The following is a 10,884-nucleotide window of genomic DNA, read 5'->3' as shown; positions in this document are numbered from 1 at the left end:
TACAGTTAATGCCAAACATACATGGACAAATATAAGAGAGTGCAAAGCCATGAAATAAGTTTAATGTGAAGTTATATTCTAGTGTAGGATGAACCCAAAGTTAAATCTGCAGGATCCATGCTAGCATTATGGTGAGATTCATCGGTACATTGATCTACAATAAAACAACTATTCTTAGATCCCTAGGTGGGTCTGTGCAGAGTACAGATTCCACAAAAATAGTTATTCAGATTCTTACCGGATAGTCCGAGACAATACCATCAGACGTATTCTTTGAATAGCATGTGAATATCCGTTTAGGTTTGGGAATCAAATCATAGCATGTGAGTATCCGTTTAGGTTTGAGAATACTCATTAGATGCATGAAAATTCTGTCAAGAACATAGAATCCAAAATCCACATTGCAAAAAATAATAACAGAAGAATCCAATTTTGATACTGTAAGTCAGTGCATGGCATATACTTCTTTCAAACATCAAATTTCATCGTGCTTATTGGGAAATCTGTTGTTTCTGATACATCCGTAAACAAAATATTTTAGGATTCACACCCACAGTTTAGTTCAAATATTAAATTAAAAAAACCATAGTACTAAACCGTTTCTCTTCATACATTTGGAAAAGAGGCCCTTGCTCGACTATTGCAGGTTTCACCATATACTACTTCTCCAGTCTAATTAATCTACTCGTCCAACACACTTGCTGCAGAGCTGCCTGAATATGGTAGGATGCAATATCAATTGTTTATGGTGCAGTAACTGCTGGTGGACATGAATGGTTTGTTTTTTTATAGAAAGAGAAATAATTGGTTAAATCGAAGCTTCAAATACCATAAGAGAAGATGCAGAAACATAATACAAATATACTGCACATCATATGTCTTTTTTGGTTAAATCGATAATTTCGTGGACATGAATGGTTTGTTTTTTTATAGAAAGAGAAAGTGTGAGACAAAGAGGTTGGACTTGATTTAAATCTGTTCAATTCTTGCTGATTGGCCAAAAAAGCTAGAGGTATGGATATCATAAAGTGCTTATAACCAACGTCATTATTTTTCTTTTAAGTGAACCCCAGTCATTTGATCATAGAAAATACCACGGTTTAGGAACAATAAATCACCTGGTTCTCAAATCGCCGTTCTCCTTGACCTCCCTCTTTTGCCTTACACTATCGTGCTCTCTTCTCTTGCATGATTTCTGTGCAGATGATCGGAATACCTGGCAAGTCAAACAGTAATCAATATTATGTTACATATGGATATCAATAACACAATAAAAACATGTCTATACCCAAACCACAGAATCATATTTTATCCCAGAGAGATGAGACATGTAAACTTGCATGCTCATCTTCTATAGGTATATTGGGCTGTTGTACAACGCAATTAAATAAACTCAATTTTCAAATGCCTAAGAACATCTCATTTCAGTGTAAGAACATAAAGACTTCAATTAATTAATCTACTTGTAAATTGAAATATTATGGCTCGGAATTCCTAAGAAATAACGAAGGAGTGACTAAATATAGCTATAAAAGCTTGTGGGTGATCCATGATGTCAATTATATAAATAAAGAAATCACGCCAGTAATAGACCTGAAAGATGAACACATGCTCGACAATTACAAAAACATGATCCTTAGAAAGATATGTAAGATAATAATTTTAATTGCATGCTGTAGCAAAAAGGAATTTACCCATAGAGACAGGGAAAATAAACATGTAGTTCTTCACCTTGAGAAGCTACTACTATCAAAGTCATTTTCGGTTCCAACTAATTTTCTCATAAATGCCCACCAATATTTCAACAATTCCGCTACAGATTCTGTATTCTTGAAAATTAATATGAACAGTAAAATCAATCTGTGTAAGAGAAAAAACTTTTAAGAATCAAGCAAAAATTAAAAAAAATCAATGTTGAGATTCTTGAGAGAAGATACATGCCAAAGTGTTTAGGCGAAACCTGTTTAGAAAGGAGGTTACTCGAATCTTTATGACCATTGAATGATAAAACTCCATCTTGTAAGTGAAAGGAAAGAGACAGACAGTGAGAGTGACTCTACAAAGATTATGCATGGGACATGGACTTATGGAGTAGTGAAGATCCTAAAAATAATATGTACCCACACAGATAACAGAGAACCTCCAGAGTCATACCTAACGCTTTACTAAAATACGGAAAACGTAAAACTTTCCAGTGTTGTTACGAAAGGAGATAGTTTATAGCAGTAACACTATACCATACATCAGGATAATGACTATTGAGTATACTGGCATGAGACTAAATAAAACATTTATAATTTTCTTATAAGTTAGACTTTTAAAGTTTGAGTATTTTGCACCTCTTCATCTATACTTTTACTTCTCGTGAGAGGTTAAAATTCATCAACGGACACATAGGTAACGATATACTCACTTTAATAAAAGGAATGCAATAAAAAATGATTATTGTCCAGTTAAGACTATATAGAGTAGGTGGATCCAAGGTATGAACCTGAAAAAAAGGGGTAAAGTCTGGCTGCGTAACTTCTTTTCTTTTTTCCCATGGAGGTGTAAGGTCAAGCATCATGACCTCCAAATTGTCTGATACTTTTGTTGTTGTTCATTCGGGTGCAACGTTGAAGGGAGAGTTAAATGATGAAACTGAAACTCTCAAAAACCTACAATGGATAGAAATTCATCGCGATAAAACAAAAATATCTTCTCAGAATTTTTTTACAAATTTCTGAATTATTTTTATATCTTTGATTATGGTAAAAATAAAATTTTATAAGAAGAAAGAGAAAGTCTTGGAAGAAATTATTTTGATATCTTAGATTATGGATGCCACTGCATCCACATCAAACAGTAAAACCCAAAGATGGTTACCAGCGTGATAAACATAACATACTTTATGTAAAATCCACATGAGATGCTTTCATTCCATAGTTTTTCTTAAAGAAGAATTGACGCCTTCACATTGACCTCAATAGAAAATATTATTAGAACGTGAAAGATAAACATATACGCTTTGACATTCAAAACAAAGAGTATTTCAGTGATATGCTTGTCTCACTCTCTCTGAAAATAAAAAGAGCTCTCTGGAAATTCGATCTCTTAGCCAACTTTCTCTATGTGCATTCTATACAATGCATACACAATTAAAATCATCAAAATAATCTATTTGATTATATAAAAAAACCAACAAAATTTCAATTTCCTTGCTACCAAAAGAAGTTGTTGTTTTCATGATGTATCGGCAACGTGGTTGCTAACGACTGACTGAATAATGCAGGGGTTATCATGTACAAAATTGTATAATATGGGGAGTGTCCTTTACAAAATTGAATGGCCAAAGCAGAATAACATAGGGGGTAAGAATCCAAGAAAGGATCTAAGCACCAACTGACAGAATAAAAAAACCTAAAAGAAGAAAAGGGTCACCTTAAGAAGCCGAGATAAATAAGCTTTCTTTTCGGTGATTAGGACCACATATCTGTCAGTGATTGATCAACCTTCTTTTGAGATCTTAACATGAAATGCCATGTGTCAACAATAAGATATATGATTATTAAACCCCATTATTAGGTTTCAGTCTATATAAGACCTAGCTTCCTTTGTTGGAAAAAAAAATTGTTAAAGGATTCTTAACAAATCCCCGACCAAAAGTAATAAAAATTGACCTATACGCGCCCAAAGTATACAAATTTAGAAATGGAATAGCACAATTAGCAATCAAAACCCATCAACCTTCCACAAAAATTTCTGATATGGTCTAATAATCTTATTTCTCCCATATAGATACAAAGGCCTCAAAAATAAAATGTACAAATTGAAGAAGGAGGTTAATCGTACACTCAATGTATCAATCTTTATCAGCCTATAAATCGAAGAATTCCATGATTACACGACTAATATCACCACCAAAACTACTATTATCATGATGAGAGAGCATATATGAACATCATAAGAACAATTAAGCAACAATGAAAAATATAAAATGGATTACCCAATTAATTAGAGCATGAACTCCAAAAACTGATGTTTCTCAATTGCATCAGTTCCACGTCTCAGGGATTATCCAATGATTACCTTGTCAAATCGTATAAGATATTAGTAATTCATGAACATGTAATGTTATCCGATTTTAATTTCGTACATTATCAAATTGAACTCTGTAATCAGAGAAGAAAAGACTTTAATCTTTTATAGTTAAAGAACAACACCATCTTCACATCTGCTTGAAGAGACTGTAACCTTTTATAGTTAAACATACTTTGTGTCTATCCAATCAGGAGGAATACGTGGTTGGTCTTCAATGCATCCCTGCTCTCTTACAACAATTCTCCTCTTAGCAGTGTTCCTTTCAAGTCCAAAAAAAGGTGTCAGTTCATGACATACGATCGAGAAAAAGAACACTTAAATTCTTGGAAGACATGATATTGTCGGTAAAAGTTTCGTTTAACAGGAATTACAAGGTCAAGAGTTAGAAGCTTATCGGAAAAAGATAGCGCCTGTTTTACCAGTATTTTAGATGGTAAAAAAAAAAGGTGTTGTTCAACTGACAATTAGCACCTTTCAGTATGCAGCTACTACCTAATTAACTTTCACTATCCTACCCAGGCCAAGTGGAAGAACATTTTTTTCTCTAACCTAATCTTTCATAAAATATAGGAGATACGAACAAAGGATGGATTTTAGACAGAATTAAAAACCACCAATTTGAGGGTCACCTAATAAGTTAACTACACTAATTTTCGTGAACTCGAAATTAAACCTAAACAAGAAAATGCTTGGAGTTTACCTTAATTATACACTGATCATGAGTATAAGACTTCATTGTCAGCTTAATTTTTTCTCGCATATCGGTCGATCCCTGCGAGCCATAGAATAAAGGTTTGATTAAGTGAATCAAATTCACAACGAGAAACCCATCAATCAACAAAAACCCTAAACCCACAAAGAAGAATAACCAAAATATATTTTCAAAAATAAAATAAATACAAATTGAGATTCAAACCACTTCAGGAGGTGATACTTCGGATTTGGAATTGAGACAGAAAGAGTACAGGAAGAGGAAAAGCCTTAAATTAAGATTAGGGAGGTGAAGATTAGAATAGGGTCTTGTATATTAATCATACAATTCCGAAATTGAATAATTACCCCAGAATCTCAATTAAGAAATTTTCAGATCATCTCACCAAAATTAAATCAGGATGTAAAGTTCTACAAAATAAATTAGGTTTTTTTATAAACATACCACATTTTTTTAAAACATGTTAAATCATATGAGGTTCTTTCATATTTTGCTTCAATGACCTGATGATGGTGAAAACAACATTAGGGTTTCCATTAAAGTGCTAATTAAAAAAAAACAAAGAAACAAAAAAAAAAAAACAAATCAAAAAAGTGTAAGGATCAACAAAACCTTGATTTGGGATCAGGTGCATATATTTTTCTCCCGTAGCCTCTTTCTTTCTTATGAAAAACTAAATCAATCAAAAACCAAAATAAAGAAAAGAAAACTTCATTACAAAAATCAATTATTGTTGACAAAATCTCTCTTGCCAAGCAAATCCATTCAATATCAACATAAACCTAATTCATAACTTGTTTTGCAGCTAAAGAAGCCAATATCTTCGTCGTTAGAGAACTTTCAAGTAACTGAGGAAATAAAAGAGGAACACGTCTTGATCAAATCCGAAGCCTAATTCTCTAACCCAAGATTTGTGAAATAAGAAAAACGCGTTAAACATTAAGCAGTGATTTGTCATAAATATTACCTTGGAGTTGAATTTCTCCCGGTGATTTGCTGGCAAAAGCTAATAGAATTATTATCATAACACCCATTGCTTTCTTTCTCAATCCTTTGTGCCAGTAAATCAGCACCGATTTTAAATGAGAAAAGAGATAGTTAATCCTTTTGTAGACATTTTCGGTAATTCGTGTATAAATAAAGTACAATTAAGGTGTGATTGGGAGCTGATTTTTATATGGTAAAACTTCTGGGACCGAAACCTAGCTATAAAAGTCATTCCTCGTGACCCATCCTATCATTCTTGGCCGTCCAAGTCAAATCTTCATCCAGAGACAACGACCATAAACTCCAGATACAACGACCATAAACATCATTTAAGCTGATTAAGACAACACAATGTGGGATGAGAATTTTGTCGGTGTGCATAGACCTGTTTACACTTTACACCGGGTACACACAGCTACATAATATTAAAACATGCTGCTTGGCTGCGGAAACTTGATTTTCCATATTAGTTCGATCCCAATTATTGACTACCGTTTTCGATCACTTAGCAGTTAAAGACTTAAAGATGAGAATTTTGAGATGTACGTTGATATATTCTACCAAAATTGGTGCGAGGGAGGAAGTGGTAATCCTTTTTTTTTTCTTTTTTTTTTTATCAATTACAGTCGTAATAATCTTCTTCTGCTTATGACTACCCAACTACTTCGATGATTATTTGGTCGCGCTTTCGGCACATCCAAGTCTTTTGGGCATATTCTAGAAATTATTAAACAGCTTTTTGCAATTCCAAATCACAGGTCATGTGATATTCTACATGATGTGAAACAGTATTGACTAAAATAACCCAAAAAAAGATTGACATCTATCCGGATGAATCAGTTTGGAAACTGATAGCCGAATGGTTATTTGCAAGACAACACTGAGATATATCCCATTAGAGAAATGCAGGCCATATTTGGACAAACTCTTAATTCACCAGCGATACTCTTAACAACTGAACTTTTAATGTGGCAATATATAACTATAAGCATTTTCATAGTGGCGGAGTCATCCTAAACATTTCATGAAAAGATCGACATCCAGTTACACCACGTCCCAATAATCCTCCTTAGTTCTTAATGAATAACAAAAAATTGCATTGATTACCTCGCCCGATAATAGAAAAAAGTTCAAATGAAATTTACAAAATGGAAGCGAAAAAATAAATAATGTATGTCGATCATTATTTGCATTAACATGAAATGACTATGCATGCATGGTTCACTGCAGATTCCAGTAGCCGCACTCGACTGAATTCAAATGATACTAACTTTATATTTCAGGTGTAAAGCAACATCATACAAATTGATGATTTATTATTCTCCGTTGATGATTAAACCTGCGTTTCTCTGCCTCCTCAAATTGTAATTTTTCACCCATTCAGTATCACCAAATAACTTGACAAAACTGGGAAGAAAAAGATAAACTGATATTAACAAAGGATGCCTTCCAGAATCAAACAAACACGACCACGATAAGTAATGCCTTAACAAAAATACCCTAACAAAAAAATTGCCCTAAAAAAAATACATCATACCCCAGAAATTAATACAAAAATAAATGCAAAACTTGTACCATCATTCCAAATTCACCGGGTTAAAATTTGAACCTTGAATTCGCATTTACCTTCTGTTCTGATCAATGATAAAAAAGGAAAATTGGGAAAAGCTTAGATACATAAATAGAAAATTTTACCCGCCTCCACCACTTCTATTCACCATTGTCTTTAGCCCCCATAAAATCTTTAACAACTATGAAGATCTGCTTAGAAACTTCATGGTGTTTTGAAATGATAAAGATATGAGAGAACGGAAGTAAGTGTATAAGAAGAGGAAAAACGAAGAGAAAATTCCCATATAGTAATTCTTACATGTCCATTTCATGTTTCAATTTGTACACCTGCAAAGAAACAAAAAGGTTCTGAATCAAAGATTTCGGGGTAAAATTGCAAAATAATTGGATTAGACTATTGCCATGAAGAAATTATGTTTCCACTACTGAACATCATCACCGCCCACAACATGGACATGTTCTACACTTCTACTTCTAGACATTATTATTTTCTCCACCCAAACTGCAGAATGTGTGTTAAACTGACCGGACCATCATACCATGGTAACTTGCTGGTATACCACTTCCTGTCCCTTTTGAATAAGAAGATTAATTAACAATACACGTCAATGAAGGTCGTCCTCTTATCCCAAGCCGGGACTAAACAAAGTTAGCCTGCCGAAGATGCTTTACCAAATCTGCATCATCCACTTAAACATTGATAAACACAGAAACAAAGATCTTCGCTGACAACTTTTGTCACTACAATCCAATAGCATACCAATTATCCTGCATTTCCTTTAAAACATCAAATGGAGCAGACCCTAGGAGTTCCTGGCATAAATGCCGATGTGGTTATCAAACTTTATTATCTCCCCAGATATGGTTAACATTTATATAGCAGATGGTAAATATTTCTCTTTGACTGCCATTTGAAATGACGTCACAGTTAACACGGGAAGTGGATATGAAGAAAACCAACAAAATTATATTTTTAACATTCAATGCAAATTCTAACATGGGAAGATTAGTGAAAATTACCTCTGTTTGATACTAATGATCAATTTGTGCTTGGACGCAAGATAAATTGGAGGCGTAAATGATGGAACATTGATTACTGTTAAAGGGAAGAATATGAGCAGCATTGAGATAAAACTCTGTTATCCAGGTATAATAAAATGGCACCTGTTTCAACGCTTTTCCATCGCAATCCAAATACTGGGACATGCATAATTTTTATAAATGGTAGATATATGCACAACAGTACTTCACATTTTAAATTATAAATGATGGATATATCCACTCATATTTTAAGTTATATACAAATGGAAATTCTCCTAAGGTACATAGACATACAATACTTCACATTCCCATCATAAGCTTCTCTTTCTGTTGGATCACTCGTAACCTGATAAGCTCCTTGAGGTACCTTTTGCAAAACTTACACCTAATAATTAATCAATCAACAGTTTCTTTCTAGACAATGTAAATCTACTTTCTAGACATTAATGTAGCAGCAAGTTTATTTTCCCTTTTTGATTAATGGTTTCTGTATTGCCCTCTACTAATGACCTGATTCTTTCTTTACTACCCCTGAGAATTTACCCTAGATTAGAATCAAAGAGAGAATAAGGTTAAGGGGTTTCTTCATTGACTTATTTTCTCTTTTATAGATTACTTTCTCTCGCTGCCAATTCAATGACAGTAACCTCGCCTTCCGTATGTTTTAAGCAGTTAGTAGGCTCTCGAATTCGAATTCGAGGGTTTCGATTAAGAAGTTCCATTGGAATTATCATTAAGATTCGTATGAGGTTCAGAGGAGAGAATCCAGAGTGGTAGAGGAAGTTTAACCTGGAAATTTTAATAAGAATATCTGGTTTAGGATTAAGATTTTAGTTTGGGACTGTGAAGTAATAGAACTGATTCCATAACATTACAACTAAAATATGTGAAAAACATCAATGTAAAACGATTAAAATCAAGAGAAACAAAGAAAACTCTAGCGATAAAATAATAGGATTTCAATATGTTTATGTTTACCTTTTTCTGGTAATCCTCTTCATCTCCTTTCTTATTCGACTTCGACTCTTAAATCACCCCCTAAATATTCAACAACAAAGAACAAAAATAATATGAACAATAGGTATTTACCTGTGTTGTCAAGCAAAACAATAACTTTCTACAATCCTTGAGAATTTTCACCATTGAGTGATACCAAAAGATAAGTAGTATTATTACCTTAACATATCATAAACAATAACCTCATCGCCATCTCGTTAAATTTACTCCATAGGCTTGCTAATTAGCCAACTCTGCCTGCATGTTACAGAATTGAGTAGTATGTTACAGAATTGTCAACATTATGCATAATAATGTGTCGATATTGAGTAGTATGCTGCATAATTGAATTGCAGAGAAGATTACCTTTGTCTATTAGACATCAATAACCATCAAAAACTTTCGAAGATGCATAATAATAATGGTATCTTCACTACGACAAACCTATAAAATACATGATTTTTGAATGTATAAGTAATTCTGAAATCGAAATTCAATTGAAATTTATAGGCAAAAAAAATAGAGAAATATTTGAACCTGGAATATTTTATCTCGATTGATTTCTTCATCTGGTTGCAGATCGAGCTCAACCCAACTCTTATCATCATCCAAGAACTCTCAAACCGCCATCTTCAATTAACCCATTCCCATTCTTACCGTCAGACACAGTCTCAGCTGCTCTTCCCAAAACCAAACCCTAGATTCTAAAAATTTTCACTTATTTTGACTTAATCATCAATCTCAGCTCTCAATAACCCTTATCTCGACAAACCCATATCAATTTCCGCTCTGATTCCCTCTTCAGTTTCATCTGAAATTTCGATGAAGAAGTAAACAGATTTCTCAACACTATTACGATCAGATACATCAGATTCTGGATTCGACAATTCCCATTAGCAGCAGCTGTAGATTAATCCTCTTCGAAACAACTACTTCTTTACAGAGTTTGTGATTGACGCAAGGTTAAAGAGAAAACAGGAGAAAAAGATTAGGGCTAGGTTTCTCAAAGGATTAAAAGAACAGAGCCCAGAAATAATAACGGGCGGGTTACAGCCCCAAAGTTGTCACCATCCGAGTAATAAAACTCCAACAAAAAAATTGGTGTAAATAAACCCCAAATTTCCCCAACTGGCTAAAATACCCTCACGTATTTCACGTTCCACCACGTATCTTCTTCTAGTTCTCTTTATTGATCTCTCAAACGTAATAAAAATATCAGATCTAAGAAATCCATTATCCCTGTTTTCATCGGTAGCGAAATCATCCTCCGATTGTCGATTTTCCCTTCTTCAATGATTACATACTTCAACCAATGAAACCAATTGTGACCTAAATCGTCTCAATTTTCTGACGTAAATCCTCTCAAACAACAAAATGGTGAAGAAGCAAATTAAACAAGAGAAAAAAGAGAAATGAAAAGTTAAAGGAAACAATGAAAAAAACTCTAAAAGGTAAGAATCGTACTAACTCTATGGTTTCGGTGTTGATGATGTTAA

The 10,884-nt window shown here is 33.6% G+C and overlaps 2 long non-coding RNA genes across 13 annotated transcripts; both read right to left on the bottom strand.

Annotated features, from left to right (window-relative positions):
- Positions 1-3,961: 3,961 nt before the first annotated feature.
- On the bottom strand, positions 3,962-5,943 carry LOC113339430. Its single transcript, XR_003355083.1, has 3 exons — positions 5,760-5,943; positions 4,781-4,852; positions 3,962-4,339 (listed from the first exon to the last, which is right to left on the bottom strand). It is a non-coding gene; the product is annotated as an uncharacterized LOC113339430 (long non-coding RNA).
- An 835-nt stretch (positions 5,944-6,778) lies between these two features.
- Positions 6,779-10,449, bottom strand: LOC113340120. Of its 12 annotated transcripts, none has more exons than XR_003355349.1 (7): positions 9,926-10,449; positions 9,755-9,832; positions 9,569-9,646; positions 9,371-9,430; positions 7,650-9,181; positions 7,475-7,551; positions 6,779-7,186 (listed from the first exon to the last, which is right to left on the bottom strand). It is a non-coding gene; the product is annotated as an uncharacterized LOC113340120 (long non-coding RNA). The 12 variants fall into 12 exon arrangements; XR_003355348.1 differs by having other exon boundaries at positions 6,779-7,551; positions 7,650-7,678; positions 7,891-9,181; XR_003355342.1 differs by having other exon boundaries at positions 7,355-9,181.
- Between the last annotated feature and the right edge of the window lie 435 nt (positions 10,450-10,884).

The sequence above is a fragment of the Papaver somniferum genome, unplaced genomic scaffold, assembly GCF_003573695.1.
Source record: "Papaver somniferum cultivar HN1 unplaced genomic scaffold, ASM357369v1 unplaced-scaffold_21, whole genome shotgun sequence".
NCBI lineage: Eukaryota > Viridiplantae > Streptophyta > Magnoliopsida > Ranunculales > Papaveraceae > Papaver > Papaver somniferum.
The sequence above is the reverse complement of the archived record's forward strand: the minus strand, read 5'-3'. Positions and strand labels throughout refer to the sequence as shown.